Raw genomic sequence first — 17,406 nt, 5'->3', positions numbered from 1 at the left:
CTTTGAGCTTGTCTGCCTGGAAACTGCTTCGAGCTTACTAGGAATAGGTACCAAATGCCTCCACGCAATAGGCTTGCTTAACCAGTGTGATGTCGTACCAATACTGCACATCTGCAAGACATCCTGCCTGCCCCTTTGCAAGCCTCCCTGCTGAGTCTAGAGCCAAGAAGAACCAGGAGCAGGTCAGAGAGAGTCTGCTTTCTCCCAGCACCCCTGCTAAGAGCCTAGGAAGGTCAGATGCCTCGACAGCTAAGACGACACCAACAGATTTCCCTGCAAGTGGAAGCTGTAGTTAGCTCTTCAAGTCAGGAAATAGTATTTTGTGAGTAAATACTCAAAGCTTCTTTAGCAAATCTTTGGAAAAGTCTGTAATTGAATCTAGTCGAGTCTTAGCCTGCTGTCTTAAACAGAAAGGAACCTCTTGAGTCCACTTAGTGTACAAGCAGTATATTGACCACAAGAATTCTCTTCCAGTTCAATTGAATTTTATATTGTATTATTGCTAGTTATATGTTCTAGATCCAGTTATTCCTTTGTGTAATGTTTTCATGACTGTTGCAAAAAACCTAATGATTATTAAAATCTACTGGGCAGGTAGTGAGAGAATCCTGACTATCAAAATTAATAAACAATATCGATTTTGGAAAAATATAATCTCACATTAATTAGTTACCCTCCATTACAAGTCATTTTTAGGGCAGCATTTTCCTTAAGCCTTTCAAGTCCTTTAATCTGTGCTAGTAAAGACTAAGTAGCTCTCTCTAACTTAACTTTATCTTCTGTCTGAAGCCAGCAGGGAATGGAGGCACATCCTGTTATGTATGTGCTGAATCATGCAGAGTTTCTGTTACAACCTTTCTTGCACTGAAGTTTACTGTTGAAATCCCAAGAAAAATAGCAATGCTAACCATTTCTCTCTCTGCTTACAGGTTTAAAACAAACAAACAAACAAACAAAAACAAACAAAAAACCCTCTTGCCTTGGAAACCTGTTTGCCTTGTATGTGGAACAGGTATTTCAAGGTCTTTATTGGGAATATCTGAGCTGTACAAATACTATGCTAATGTTCACCACCCCTCCAGAGGAAAGGAGTGCTCTTAGCACATTTACCACATATCATTTCTGCCTGAGGCATGCCAGAGACACCAGCCTCCTTGGTTTTTCTTCATTCTTTATTGTGTACTCTACTGCCCATCTGTTATGACTTACTCATAAACCTAAGCTAATCATGACAAACAGGTGAGGACCTAATTTTCAGTTCATAAAATGAAATGGATTGAATAATGAAAGCACAAACCCCACTAACTTGTTTTGATTTGTATGTGTTTAGACACATTTTGAATTCGACAGAGATATACATACACAACTTGCTGAACACAAACATTTCCTGGTTATTTTCCCATTTCTAGTAATGAAATTAATTTGCCAGTAACCACAACCAAACAACCCAACAACAAAATACTTCTTCTATGTTGGTCATTTGCTTTCCAATGCTTGTCTGTTGCCAGGTGGATCCTCAACAGTGTTTCTCATCTTCAGATCTACCTGTTTATGCGATCTTTATGCTTTACTATGTCACAGGGAAGAATTCATTACAGTTTCTGCAAATAAGCTAGATGCTACATTAGATAACCAAGCTTCCTAGGGCTATTAGCCATACGTATTCCAGACAAACTGCTTTCCTTATGTTATGCAGTCAAAGCAAACCTACTAAAACAACAGCACTACATATCAATGTCCTAAATTCCCTATTAATTTGCCTGCATCTTCTCCAAATGGGGGGAGACCATGTTGAACTGCTCAAGGGAGTAACATTTCTAACATCCTAATGCAAAGCAGTGCACGGCCATACTGTAAAAGCAAAGCTTGTTTCATGTGGAAAATAATGTTTTATTGAATCAAGAACTTGATGTCGGTCGTGCTTTTCAGTTGCAGAAGCCTGTTGTTTATTGCAGCAGCACATTTTGTGCAAGTTCCTTCCTGATTTATGATGATTCACATTGATAGACTTCTAGTCTATGACACTGCCATCATAAACAATAATTTATAACAGCTTCAGCTCTGCTCTTTTAGTGCTGGTTTTCAAGGACTAGAGCCAAGATCTATTCACCATAAGTAAATCTGGGAGGAAGTTCACGTACTATGAATATTAATTAATGTTTATATACTGTGGTTTATTTTGTTAAGCAGTGATTTAATTCAGAACATTCCAAATGGTGCTGCATGGGTGAAAAGAATCAGCAGCCATGTGCTCAATTCATTTCAGAGATAAACATGGTTCCATTCATTTTCTTTTATGGTGAAACCTGAAAACAAGCTTTAGTAAATGTGGCAGAATGGAGAGTGCATAAGCCAGTGACAAGTGGTGCTTCTCTGTTCTCTGTAATTATGCAATAAAGAGAAGATGTTCAGCTTCACCTCGAAGTCCTCCTGCATTGCTCTTCTTATGCAATGGAGGGAACCTCTTCACTTTGCTACTTTCTTTTCATTCACACTAATCATCTCCTTGTGGAGGTACTAGTGGAAGTCATTGAGACTAAGGGGTACAGCATCATCTTGATGCTGAAGAGCAGTCATGAAAGCTGAGTGCATGACTCCTCAACAGAATGAGAATAATACACAGTAGAACTATGCTTTTCTTTGTAAGAAAAACCAGGAACGGCCAAGTCATTACAGATCACTGGCATGCTTGTATTTCCATGTTAGAGCATATAAAAGTATTCTTCTGGTTTATATTTTGTTAATACAAAGCCTGCAGTCTTGTTTGTGATCCCTGGGAAGCTTCTCATTTATGAGGTTATGTTCTCAAAATCATTCATATCAACTCATGGTATGAGTAACAACCCTGCTCATGGAGTAGTACCCGAACTGTTTTCTGGACCACCTCTTCTCTACCTGAAAGTATAACCCTAAAGGCCAGTATTTTTTATTGAAGTGGGCTGGGTGTGAGTGGGTGATGCTGCTAACCCCAGCATCAGCTGACTGCACCATTTTTGCATCCAGATTATGCTCCACGAACAACACAGCTGGCGCTTTCCTAGCATTAAATGTGGAGTGATGCAGACATGCTGCTGTATATCCTTCCTCTCAGCTCCTGGTCTCTCATGTACCTCCAAGTGTGCCTCCTTCTCCTTTTCCTCAGGCTGCTCCACAGAATCACCTCCTTAGTGGATCAGCACAACACTTCTGCATTTAAACAACACAGTCTTTCAGTCTACCCACTCTCCTCCTTCTTCAGCCAAGCCCAAGTACAAGGCACAGGTTCCCAATGCATTCCAGTCAGCGGAGTCTGTCTGGTCCAGATCTTCCTCATTATAGGGTGAAGCAGCTGCAGTCCCTGATAGCTGGTGACTGCTGTGCTGGGATGCCTCACTTTCTACCAGCCTGCATGCAGAGCACAGCCTCTCCTCATATACTCCTTTACGGATGGCTTTTCAAAGGACCTCTAGCTCACTGCTGCTCTGTGAAGCTGGTGTTGCTGGCTGCCCTCACCCAGCAGGCACACCAGCCTAGTGAGACCTTTCCTTTCAATTGCCATGCATGGTATATGTTAGATAAGCCTTAAATTGATTGCACTGACTTCAGTCAGTAGCTTGGGAGTGTAGAATACCTCAGCAATGAAGAGACCCCCTTATTCCAATAAATTATATGTTAGGCATTATATGAGCTGCATTCCTTCTCCATCTATACTCAGATTTCCTCACTGAAGTCAATTGGAGCTGCACCATTAGGATTAAGAAAATAATTTGACCCAGTTAGATGTCCCTGAACAGACTTCAGTAGATTGCACAGACTGAAGGGAGAGCAGAATGTTGCCCATTGTATTTACTATCATGTTTGTTTTGGGAGCTAAATTATTCCTCCTAATTCTGCTAGCAGTGTAATATGCTGTCTCAGTAATGGAAAGCATATGAAAGCAAGCAGATGGTGAAAGCAAGAAAAAAAACCCCAGCATGTCCTGATAATGTAGTAAGCAAGTTCATTTTTTTGGCATTAGGCTTTCATAACCAAGGCATGGTGATAACAAGTGCAGACATATTTTTAGAGTGTAGTTCATCAAAAAATACAGCCAGTTTCATTGCAGGGCAATGGAAGATTACTTTTTGAGACTTCTATATAGATAAAAGTGAATGTTGCTGAATTAGACCCATCATATATTATTGCTAGAAGACGAGTGACAGAACAGATCCTGGTCAGAGTGATTCCATCACAGTTCCTGCTGATCTTCCATATCATTACAGATGTTTAACTCATTGATTTGCAAATATGCAGCCGTCCTGCATTGCAGAAATGCAACAGGCACTTTGATATACATTGTTATCAAGTGGAGGGTACTGGAAATTTAGAAAGCAAAATATGTATTTATTTTTTTAAGTATGCAGCCTCCAGTTTGAAATTCTGAAGCTCAAGGTTGTTGGTTCTTGGTTATTTGTGTGTGTATCTGCAGTACGCGAAGCTCCCAGCCTAACTCCAGTGGCCCTTTGCTTCTCCTACCCACATGCTCCATCCAAACAAGGCCAGATTCAGCATTTATCATTTTAAGATTTGTTTCAAAGAAGGAATTGAATAAAATAGAATACATTATTTGTTGTTACCATTTTCATTTGACACAATGAACTCTCATCTTTGGGTTGCAGAAAAATCATCCTTCCTTTAGCTTCCAGGATTTTAAGTTTCAGACAGACCAAAGGAGGAGCCATAAAAGACACTGCTGCAATTGTGACAGCAAATGCTAGTCTACAATTGAGGGGATAAATCCTGATTTGAGCACGATAATCTCTTATACAGGGAAAAGGGGTGAGGAGAGACAGCCCCATGTCTCATTAGGGCAAGTAATTGGTTACAATGCTCTTTTTCGCTGTGCAGAAATGCAGCATACTAGGTAATAAAGGGCTTGAGGTTTTCAAAAGATATTTCATATGCATCTGATTCATTCCTGACCATAAGAAACAAAGGTAAAAGTGTATTTTTGATTGCTTGACCCCTCAGAGGACCCTGTGCTTGCTTCTTCCTGAGAAAAAAATGTCTTTCTTTATTCTTTTTAGTAATGGCTTGCTGATTTAACCTCCCAGGAGATAATATTTTTTAAATCCGGGATTGTCTTTAATGTGTCTGGGAAGTGGCAGGTGGCATCATCCAAATTTCTCAGCTGTCCTCATGCCCTGCTCCTTTCATTGCCTGCACAAGACTTGGAGCAGGGAGGAAATGGGATCAGTGGTTCTGCGATCTCACCCTTTTCAGGTCTTGAGGACATGGTACAGCAGTCAGGTGAACTGGGGATACCTTTATTGCTGAGGCCACAGTTTTCTCCCAGCAGAAAGCCTTTCTTCCTGCAAAGCCTCAGCTCAGACTCACAAACCAGTCTGGGAGCAGAGTGGTGATGGGCTTGGCTGAGTTGCTGGCTGAAATGGCTGGTGGATCACTGGTGGTGGGTCATGTCAGTGTATCACTTTGCTGGCTGCCTTCCTGTAATCTCTTTCAGGGCAAAAGCCTGAGGTCCCTCCTGCCGTGAGATAAGTCCTTGATCCCAAATTGTTTAACTGAGATCAGCAAGTCTGCTTCCAAAGCAAAGCCCTGCTCTCCATGAGTAAATCTCACTTTTCTTTTTTGCTTGACAATCCCACAGCAAATGGCTTTAAAAGCAGTATCTGAATGTAACTACTCTTTATGGTGCATTTCCCACAGTGAGCTATACCATATGTGTTGTGTCTTTAGACACCTCAGAACAATACTATGCAAGCATTAGGAGGTTTTCCTAACAACTAGTGAATGTGCTGCTTTTCACAGCTCACCCAAGCATTCCTGGCTGATAAGCCTGGCTGCCGAGGGATGTTATCTGTATTTCCAGGGTAGGAGGAAATGTGAAAAAAAAGGTGGGAGTTGTATCTAAATATTTCATACAGCTAATTCTGATGGAAACAATTTGTGCAGAGGACACTTCTCTGATGGAGTAGCCTAAGGAGGTGTTTGTAGAGTGGCAACATTGTCCAGAGATGAAAGTTCAGTGAGAAGTACAGACTCAAACTCTTTGCTCCTTCCCAACTCTGTGTATCCCTAAGTGATTTGTTCAGTTTCTCCCTCTGGCAAGTGCAATGCCAATATATCCATAGCAACACTCAGACATCTTAATTCACAATAAGGGTATTAAACCCACAGCAGTGCCATGTGTACCTTGCACACGTGTACAACAGTGCAGGAGCAGTATTTACCCCAGTGGTATCTTCATTAGGAGAGTAAAGTGCAGTATGTACATGATGAAGAGCTGTTATTCACCATGACACAGCAACATCTCCAGAGATGGGCAACTGGGATGCTCTCCCTGAGTCTGACTGACCAGATGTTTTTGAGCCAGCCCAGCTAGAAATGACCTAGCCCTGGGGCTCAGAAAACATCTCTCTGAAGAAATCTTGCTGCATTTTTGATTTCTGTCTGAAGCAAACCAGCCTGCATTAGCTAACAAGCTTTTTCAGAAGGATTTTTAGGCCAAGTCACTCATATTTTAGAAGCAGAGCTGCACTGATGTTCAATGCATCACATTTCCCAGAAATAGACATTTCCAGGAAAACAGTGCTGGATGCTTTTTTTCCCTAGTGGTGCTTCTTCCATCTCTGGCTGCAGTTACAGATGAAAGATCTTGCTGTAGCCCATTCTCCCAGGAAGAATGAACTCTTGAGATACATACAGTGTTCCCACAGGATGAGCAAGAGGTGAAGCAGTGTGCAGTGATGGAGGACTGCATGGCTGCAAAGCATGCTTGCTGAGCAAACCAGAATGTGTGTCTTTGTTGAAAGATCATCTAAGTCCAATTCCAATTTGGCAGGCTAACAGCAGTAGCCCTGATTTACACCCCAGCTAAACTGTGTATGATGTTAGCACCAGCTCCAGAGCCCTGCCGGGCCATGTTACATTGTGCAGAGACTTTTGTCTACACTAACATTAGGAAATTCTCAGTTATAGTTCCCACAACAACCATAACCCCAAGTATTCTGAATAAATACTGTAAACTAAAATTCTGAAGCTCCATGTTTCTCAGCAGCTCCCTGAGAAACTGCATTGTACAGTAAGTTGGGAGGTGCCTGGGAACTCCACACCTCTCCCTGCAATGTCCATGTCTGTCCCTGGAAAACCCAAACACAGATGAGAGATCAGCTTGGAGATAAAACTTTTCAGTGGCTGATGCAAGGCATCAGATGTTCTGGGGTAGATGTGGAATTTCTGGTGACCTGAAGCTATGATCCTAGTGTTAGAGAAGGTGACAACCCATTCTGTACATCAGGGTCAGTGTTCAGTGGGTGTCTGCTGAACTTGGGAGTGACACAGGCTAACCAACATCCTCACACAAAGTTGTATCTTCTACTCTATTTAGTGCACTTGTGGCCTTCATCACTTTGGTAAGTGAAGGCTTCACACTTGTTAATGTGTTTATCTGCACACTAGCTCTGGGAGGAACTGAACCAGCAAGAGGCTTAAAATCCACCCCAAGGACTCGGAGAGTCTGTGGCAAACTCTCTGTCTGAGGTACTCCCAAATCTGAAGGTCAGAACCTCTTTTTTCGTCAGTGATAGAGCAGGATATAGAACCAAAATTTCACAAGTGCATGCATGCCAGCACCTGCTGTCCTCTAATCCACAGGTTGTGTGACCTGCCATCTCCACCAGCGTTCCTGTGTGCCTCTTGTTATTTCAAATGGTTTATCATAGCATCATCCTATCTGACTTTTACTCTGAAGGGGAAAATATTGACAAATTTTGTTACTCCCATTGTTTGGGCCCAGACACAGAGAGACAAATGCATAAAGTCAGGAAATCCCCTCCCCTCAGCCAGCCCCAGCTTGCACTCTGCATGCAGCTTCACAGCACAAGAGCCACCACCAGCCATGCAATCCCTTCCTACTCATGCTAGGGTGTGCTGTGTTGCCCAGCACAGGGACACAGCTGTCTTTGTCGTGTGAAGGAGCTGTGTGGCCTTGGTGGCAACAATCCAGATAGATGCTAATCCAAGACAGGAGACAAAAAAATGATCCCCATGTTCTAAGCTGACCCACTAAAGAGAGAGATCCAAATGGTGATGCTTCGTCCTCTGGATATGCTATCTCTTAAAGCAGGAGGTGGCTCAAATCTCCATCTTCTACTCAGTCCTGCCCTATTATAAAACCCCAGGTGCTACTGAAAGAACTACCCATATCTGTTTGGCACATGAAGAATGTGTCACTTGCCCCATTGCCTTAAAAGCAATAAATCTCTCTCTATCTTGATGGGCACTTCGTAATGAAAACCAGTGGCCACATCAGTTATCTGAAAGAGGCTAAATGACAATTTGCTCCATGGTTTGTACAAATCAGTCAGATAGCTTCAAAACTCTTATCAGTTCCATGTGGCTGAATATATCCAAAGTGGCCAAAACAGGCCAGCATACCACACCTGACACCTCTTCCCAAACAAGGACTCAAAGGGATTTCTGAGTTTCCACTATGATTAGCCACAGCATTCTGTAGCAATTTATGAAGAAACAGGAACTGTATTTAATCATTCCTTAAAATTTGGTAAATGTCACACCCAGATATCTCAAAGCATTCCACAAGCCTGCTCTTTCTCCGTTCAAGTGTTCATTGCAATGGGCAAGACCCTTGCATAGGGATTTTCTTGTGCTTTCTATTTTTCACCTGCAAACTGGGAAGAAGACTATTCATTCACCTTTACAAAGGGCTTTGAGAGCTCTGCAAGGAGAGTGATATTTAGGTATCAGAATTCTGTAGCAGCATACCATGTCAAATTCATCTGGGGAACTCATTGAAGACTTTAGAAGGAAGTTCTTCACAGAGAGAGTGATTGGCATTGGAATGGGCTGCCCAGGGAGGTGGTGGAGGCACCGTCCCTGGGGGTCTTCAAGAAAAGACTGGATGAGGCACTTAGTGCCATGGTCTAGTTGACTGGCTAGGGCTGGGTGCTAGGTTGGACTGGATGATCTTGGAGGTCTCTTCCAACCTGGTTGATTCTATGATTCTATGATTCAACTAGATGTAGTAAAATTGCATATATGACTTAGTCTTTTTGCACCTTCATGCCTCATCCATAAAATGGAGACAGTAATATCTCTTTGATTGCATGAACAATGGGAAGCACTACATGAATGGTACTGAGACCATCACCATGAAATGGATAATTCTGCAGTACCTGCAGATACATTCATTTGCATTTGTATTCAACGATCTATTGATGGAACCAGACTATTAACACTTCAGTTCTAGGGGGGAAGTGTCTGGAGAGATGGACATTCAGATGTCACTGGACTTCACAAGATGCAGCATCCAAACGTGTTTGAATGTAGATTGCACAGTTAATTCCTACTTTATTTATAGTAGTCCAAACCTGAATGTGAACTCCAGCCTTACTAGAAATCTAATCTGGATTCAGATGCCCATTTTGTATCTTGGGTCTATGTCTCAAAATTATCATGTTATCTGCTTCAATCTCCACAGCCCTGGACACTGGTAGAGCTAAAATTGCCACCAAGTGACCAAGCTAAGTCTTGGTAAGCTGCCAGGCACAGCCATTACACCAGATGCAATTCCAGGTTTTGACAAATCCCAAAGTAACAGAGATTAAGAGGATAATGATCTGATTTTCTCTCTTCTGGCTAAAGGCAGATGCCCCTATACCCAGGTGTGAGGCCTTGTGGCCATCTAAACCCTCTGTGGCAGATTTGGGGATGGGGCAGTTGGATTTGCTGACTTGGCAAAGAATTTTGAGAGATCTGTCGGGGCAGCTGCAGAAGCCATTTGCAGCAGCTTCATTGCACTTTCTGACTGCTTCTCAAACACAGACAACAGAGGTTCTCAACCATTTTAATCAATTTCTATGCTAAATAAGATAGATTTGCTCAAAGTGCCTGAAAAACTGACCTGGACCTTTTGTTATGCTATCACGCTCGGTGTGATGGTGGCTCAGCAGTGTCACTTCAGAGGGGTAGCAGAGCTATGCCAGGGAGCAAAATTCTTACCCACCTCAAGTGAGATGCATGAAAGCACACCTACCTTGTCCACCTTGCTGCCAAACATAGGCAGAAGGGTAGTATGGGGGGGCAGCCTAGTGAATCATAGAATCATAGAATCAACCAGGTTGGAAGAGTCCTCCAAGATCATCCAGTCCAACCTAGCACCCTGCCCTATCCAATCAACCAGACCATGGCACTAAGTGCCTCATCTAGTCTTTTCTTGAAGACCCCCAGGGACGGTGCCTCCACCACCTCCCTGGGCAGCCCATTCCAATGCCAATCACTCTCTCTGTGAAGAACTTCTTCCTAATATCCAGCCTATAGAGGGAGAAGGGGAAAATTCCTGTGGAGCAGGTACTGATGCAAATGAGGAGGCAGTGAGCATTCCTTTACCCCAGGTTAGGCCTAGAAGAACCAGAAAAACTGAGTGAATCTTATTGGCGTGGCTGCAACCAAAGCAACACCTACAACTACTGCGTAAACTCTGGGATATTTAATCAAAGACTTGAAAAGGAATGGAAACCTAGTGTTACAAAACTTCACAGACTACCATACTTACCAGGGATCCCCTCAAACAGATAGGTAGGACTAACTTCAGCAGTACCAGCACAGTTTCATACATGTTTTCTGGTAGTTTTTCATTGTTCTGAACTCTGGCTCTGAGTAGTCATCAGTCTTTTTTCCACTGGCAAAAAAGCATATACTGTCTTGGATCCTGGCTGCATGAAGTTAGCACATAACTACCTTCTTTTTTGCTTTCAGTCTTTCAAGCATTTCTGCCACTGAAGATCCCCTTCTAGGGCTTCAGGATGAAAAATCTTTGTGGCAGATTTGGCATTGCCTGCAATAATTTATGAATGTGATGTGTTGACATGTTTACTGTGTGCATACATTGAGCAACTTCAATAGCTGGATTGTCAAGACATGTACCCATGAGACTAAAGATGGATCTAGACGCTTATTTTTGAGAAAGCACTTAGGAAACAAAGCAAGTGTCCTTTACTGAGATGTTTTGGCTGGGCCTCTTCTAGGGTACCTGGAAAGATGTTTCTGGGAGGACTGTGTACACTTGCAAAGCAAGGCATGAAAGACCCCAGTGAATTTGCAGTGGACCATTTAAAAGGAGATTTTTTTTAGAACGAGACTCCAAAAGGGGTTGAAAATGCTCACATCTGTGGATGTTTAACTTAGTAGATGCTGGCAAAACTACAAGATAAAGTGGGTGTGAATTTTTTTTTTACTGGCATGGTCTATTTCAATGGTTAACTGCCTATTCTGTTTTAAAAATGTTGTTTGGGTCATGCAGGAAGGCTGCAGGTCTCTGTTCTTGTATACATGCGAGAGCTTAAAGAATGTACTGAGTATGTAGCCTAGAACTTGTTCTAAGCATGCAAGAATCAGATTAAGCATGCAAGAATCAGATTACCCCATTCATGGAAATGCAAAACCTTCAGGCCTGGCCTAAGCAGAAACTAAGTCAGGAAGACCACATATAGCCAGATACGCTGGTAGCCAGAACATCTCCATCATCTTTTTTGTAAGTCCTCACACATAATTCTGCTTACAACTTTTATTCAAACTTTAAGCCTTAGTATTCAATTGATTCATGTTTGTTACAAACTCCTGTTCCATTAACACAAAGTGTAAGCTGAAAGAAAGTTAATGAGCCCTAATACTTGTGGAATAATTCAAAGTTTAAAGGTGATGTTAACAAAAATAAAATCAGGAACAGTGGAAAAGTACAGTTTCATTGTCCACCAGAGAACATGAGTTTGGGGTTCATAAAATGCAATCTATCAAAACAGTACAAGAACACATATACATGCACTCCTTTGTGACCATAAACTATCTGTCCAGCTGTCCATGGGGATTGCAAGTGAGAGTTGATTTATAAAGCATGAAAGAGGGAATGTTGTTAGGTTACCCCTCCTGTATGTCACTACTTTTTCTGAGGCTCAGCTTTATGTACTGGAGTGGTTGGGTGCACAGAACTTGAAACATGAGTGTTTTGGTGCAGAGTTTGGGATATATGCCCTGCACACCTGAGAAGCAATAATAAATTGATCTGCAACTGCATATTAAGTATAACTCAATTCAGGCACACAAAAAAATGAGGGATTAGAGACATTAGGTATATCTGAAAACTTACACTATTTTTTAATTTGCCTTCAGGTTTTGCTCTGTCAGATATGAACGACAAATAGGTAAGTAGAAAACAGTCATTGACAGGCTGGGGTAGGAGTGGCTGGAGAGCAGCCAGACAGAGAGGGATCTGGGGGTGCTGATTGATACCTGCCTGAACATGAGCCAGCAGTGTGCCCAGGTGGCCAAGAGAGCCAGTGGCATCCTGGCCTGCATCAGGAATGGTGTGGTCAGCAGGAGCAGGGAGGTCATTCTGCCCCTGTGCTCTGCACTGGTTAGACCACACTTTGAGTACTGTGTTCAGTTCTGGGCTCCCCAGTTTAGGAGGGACATTGAGATGCTTGAGCGTGTCCAGAGAAGGGCGACGAGGCTGGGGAGAGGCCTTGAGCACAGCCCTACGAGGAGAGGCTGAGGGAGCTGGGATTGGTTAGCCTGGAGAAGAGGAGGCTCAGGGGAGACCTTATTGCTGTCTACAACTACCTGAAGGGTGGTTGTAGCCAGGAGGAGGTTGTTCTCTTCTCTCAGGTGGCCAGCACCAGAACAAGAGGACACAGCCTCAAGCTACGCCAGGGGAAATTTAGGCTCGAGGTGAGGAGAAAGTTCTTCACTGAGAGAGTCATTGGACACTGGAATGGGCTGCCCGGGGAGGTGGTGGAGTCGCCGTCCCTGGAGCTGTTGAAGGCAGGATTGGACGTGGCACTTGGTGCCATGGTCTGGCCTTGAGCTCTGTGGTAAAGGGTTGGACTTGATGATCTATGAGGTCTCTTCCAACCTTGGTGATACTGGGATACTGTGACATTGTCCTGCCCATAAGAACATGAGATCTGGCTTAAAGAGCTGGCATTTGTATCTTTTATGTTCAAATTAAGAGACTAAATATGCTCATTAAACAAAAAAGACGAGCACAACTGTAAAATGCCATTTTGGAAGTGAAAGAGCAGTTGTATGGTTAACAATTTCCCAGCATTGTTATGTTCATTTTCATGTGGTGCCCATTGGCCACAGTAGCTGGCCTGGGAGCTCCTTAGACATCCTAGTCTCGATAAACAATTTTGGGAGTGGAAGAAAAAGGGAATCATGGATAATGACTTGATGATCTGTGAGATCTCTTCCAACCCTGATGATACTGTGATACTGCGAAAATAGTAGAGCAGAGTGTGCACAGGAGCACTGTGCACACCTCATACCACACCTCATAACTGTGCTTCTTGGTAAATAATCACAATGTGCTATCCAAGTCCTTGAAGAGATGTGAGGGGTTTTACAGCAGGACCTACAGCTACTTCACAGATGCAGTCAAGCTCCACTTGAGCTGCCACTGCCTTGGGACTGAAGCCATTCCCAAGGGCAATCCTTGTGGCAAAGTGCCTTTCATCTGTCTGTCCATGGAGCAAGCACTACATTTGTGCTGGCAGCAGAGAGGAAGTGGCAGGGACACTTTTTCTTGAGGTAGAAGAGTCACCTGTGTCCTGGGGTTGCTCTTGGGGCTGTAAACTCAGGCCAAGAGGCCAGAAATAACCCAGGAGCTGACAGCTCAAGAGGCAGGATTGGATGTGGCACTTGGTGCCATGATCTAGCCTTGAGCTCTGTGGTAAAGGGTTGGACTTGATTTTCTATGAGGTCTCTTCCAACCTTGGTGATACTGTGATTTACAGACTGTCCAAGAAAACAAGGCTCATGAAAAACTTGATAGGAAATTAGACAAAATGAACTGATATGGACATGGGAATAAACCATAAATTCTCCTCAGTTTGAAGAGAGGTAAGAATTTAATCTCCATTAATTTTATCCAGCAGATGCAGATAACAAAGCAGCCCTCTACATGAGAGAGTTAACATTGCAAAGATAGAGAGAGACAAGATGCTCTTGGAAACATAAGAAAAATGCATCTTTGAGAAAGCTTCCACTTATTAATGTTTTCCTCTTGCAAATGTGGGTCTTCTAAAACACTCTTTTCTTTAGGAAGGATCTAAATGTGGAGGAGGTGGGAAGCAGAGCTACAAAGCATGTAAGAATGCCTCAAATACATGAGTGGGAGGAAGGAGGAAAAAAATGAAATAATAATGAACCTTGCATCACTAAGAGCAAACAGAAAAAGGGAAATGCACACACTTGTGGATAAATTTTGCAGGATTTAGGCTGAGGTCTAAAACCACTGTGGTTAGCACAGAGGCACAGAGTAATTCAGATGACCTAATCAAAGGACAAAGCAACATTATTACTGATTTCATTAGGAAAATTATCTGGTTTAGAGTTAATGGGTAAGCACGGGAAAAAAAACTTCTTGATGATGTTGGTATGGAGTAACCCTTCAAAGGGTAATCAGCATCTGCAGTGCCTACAGTAGTGAGGTGATTTAGGGTATCCTTCAATGGGATTAGGCCTTTGCCTTGTGTGGAGACATCGTTAGCACCCCTTGGATCTCTTTATGTGGTGATATTACAAGCAGATATTTATATAAAAACAAAAGTAATAAATGCCTTGTTACTAAAGTGGTACCTCAAGTACCCAGTTCTAGGTGCATGAATAGCTGAGCTCAAATGCTCAGCTACTCTTGGACTGTTTCCATTAAAAACAGGTATTTTGACTTTGAGAGCATCTTCAGTGGCCCCCACACTAATAGTTTACTCATCCAAACTACAGAAGAAGCCTGGAAAAGGACCGTGGTGTTGGGTTTATCCCATGCCTTTGGATTTTTTTGTCAGTGCTTTGATCTAAAGGTGCTATTAGTCATTTATTGAGCAGGGCTGATCTCTCCTGCCACAGTTTTAGGCATGTTGCCAAGCAGTCAGTAGAAAACTTTCAACCAAACAGAATGAGCGACCTGTGTCTTATGCAGGAATCCTGTGGGATGGGAATGCCTTCGTCTCTATGTCACCAGAACCAGATATAAAAGGAAAACTGTAACTTTTCTCAGGAAACCCCAGGGTTTTATATTCACTTTGGAATAAACTGAGCCCATCCATCCATTGAAGATGGAGCATCAGGGAATCAACAGGAGGTTGTGGCCATCTGCACAGACAGGCAGTGCCCAGGGATAGAGCTAGGACCAAGGTGGCGGCAGGGAGAAGTTTTGTGCCAGCAATTTTTACAAATGAAAGGGCCAAGCTGCTACTTCAACCTATGTTGCCTTTTCAAAATCCATCCTGAGAACAGCAGGGAAAAAAGGACAGAGGAATGATGCTTCCATTCGCTTTCATATGTATTTGATATAGAGAAAACAACTATTATTATTATTATTATTATTATTATTATTATTATTATTATTATTAAAATTCAGGGTTGCTACTTCAGCAGTCGTTTAGTTCTCAGTTTCCTCTATGTAGAAATCTGGGCCGTGAAGCACGAAGATCGCTCATAGTTGCAATGTGATGGCCAAGGCAGGTAGTCAGGATGGGCAGGCATGCACGGGAGGTTGTGTCCCTTCTGGGTGGTGGGGTGACCGTGCCGGGCACCCCGGTAGAATAGCAGGGCTAGTCGTAAAGCGTGGGAGATGCCAGCCGCTGCCTGCCCCGGCCCCAGGGCAGCTGCGTCCTCAGAACCCGCAGGAAAACACACCTCGGCCTCGGGCAGCAGCAACACCTCCGACCCGCCCGTGCCCGCGCTTCCGAAGTTTCGTTCACGGACGCCCGACCCGGGAGAGAGGGGCGGGGGTGAGCGGCTGGCCGGGGCGAGGCGGGGCGGACGCGCGGGTGGGCGGTGCTAGGGCCCGGCGGGGCGCGGCGCCGCCGCCGGGGCTGGGGTGGGGGGCAGGCGGTGGCGCGGGCTGCGGCTGCCTCCGGCTGCCTCCCGCTGCCGGGCGCGGAGCGGGGCTGGCCGCAGCGAGCAGCGAGCCCCGCGGCGGCGACGGAATCTAAAGGCTGCGGCGAGAAGGTAACAGCCACGTCGATGGCGTTTCGTGGTGTCATTGGGAACGTGTGAGGGAGGGTGGGTGGCAGTCCCCGCGGCAACTCCCGCACTCCGTCCCTCCCGAGACAGGGAACCTCGGTCAAACTTTTGGGGTCGCTGGGCCGCTGACCGCCGCAGGCCAGCAGCGGCGCCGCCCCGCGGGCTCGTTCGGGGCATGGCGCGCTGCCACCCCCGTCCCGCTGCCGAAGCCCGCCGAGCGCGCAGTCTCGCCTCGCCAGGGACGCGGAGTGCTGCGGTGGAGGTGGCAGCCTGGTGGCAGGCAGCGGGAAAGGGCGCCCCGGGCCGGGCCGCGCTGCTGGCGAGCTGTGCCCCATCACTGGCGGGCCGGGCCGCTCGCTGGCGGCTGTGCCCAGTCGCTGACAGGCTGTGCCCTATTGCTGGCGGGCTGTGCCCCCACAGCGCCGCCCCGCCGACCTCGGTTCCGCGGGGACGCCGGGAGGTGGCCGCGGCGGCCGGGCTGGGCGGGAGGGACGCGGTGTCTACACCGGGGCCCGGCGGCGGGCAGCCACCCTGCCGTCTCCCTTTTGTTCCTGCGTGCCGCCGACTGTTACATCTGTGCCCGGGAAGAAGGCTCTCCGTACTTCAGGGGCTCCGTCTACATCTGCACACACGCCTGAAGGGCATCCTATGGTAGGGTTGGTCTGTCAGAGACGCCGGGAAAGGTATTTGCTTATTTTCACGACAGCTGCCTTTCGCTTGGTGGTCTTTGCCGTTGACTCTTAACTTAGCCGGAGTTGCAGTTAATTGATTCCTTCACGATGCATGCCTGTGTCCCTGCACCCTGGAGAAGGATTTCCTGATAACCTGCCAGCTATGGCGGGTGCTTGTTATTTATGTTATTAAATATGCATCTGTGAAAATTTGTTTGCGCCGTCATGGCACCACTGCTCTTACAGCCCAGTTCGCTGAAACTTTAATTGCAGCAGGGGATGTTCCGCTGTGGAGCCATTTACGTCAGAGCAGTGCTACTCCGGTGGGATAACAGCGTCTCTCAGGCTGTGGCTTTTCATGCAGGGAGGGTTCGTGCTGTTTCATGGCACGAATCAGAAAGAAAAATGAGCAGACAACGGCTATGAGTTTGTGTGGTGTGCTAACGTCTATTATGGACACGGCAAATTAGGCAGCAAACCCCCAGTTTGCTTCAGTGCAGCCCATGTATCTGCCGGTAAACAACGTAAACTGGGATCACTTTGCAGCCGAGCACGTAAGGGCCTTGCAGCTCCGGCTGCCTGAGCGTTACGTGTCAGTAAAGTGGCTCTTGGAGGAGAGGAACTGTCCCAGGAGCTGTAGAATCTATAAACACTTTTCTGATTGGTTTAAAAATTTAGACACAGGAAGCGGATGGTATCTAGTAACAGACAA

At 45.0% G+C, this 17,406-nt stretch overlaps 1 protein-coding gene across 2 annotated transcripts in view; it reads left to right on the top strand.

Moving 5' to 3' along the window:
- The first annotated feature begins 15,922 nt into the window (after positions 1-15,922).
- The window catches only part of FOXN3 (forkhead box N3), a 233,356-nt gene continuing 231,872 nt past the window's right edge, over positions 15,923-17,406 (top strand). The window contains exon 1 of one of the 2 annotated variants that reach the window (XM_064151479.1): positions 15,923-16,008. The gene's annotated coding sequence lies outside the window, so the exon portion shown is untranslated. The remainder of the gene's footprint in view (positions 16,009-17,406) is intronic. The other variant, XM_064151459.1, reaches the window with a different exon arrangement.

Source organism: Pogoniulus pusillus, chromosome 1, assembly GCF_015220805.1.
Source record: "Pogoniulus pusillus isolate bPogPus1 chromosome 1, bPogPus1.pri, whole genome shotgun sequence".
Lineage (NCBI taxonomy): Eukaryota > Metazoa > Chordata > Aves > Piciformes > Lybiidae > Pogoniulus > Pogoniulus pusillus.
Note: the sequence above shows the minus strand (reverse complement) of the source record. Positions and strands in the feature narration are given on the sequence as shown.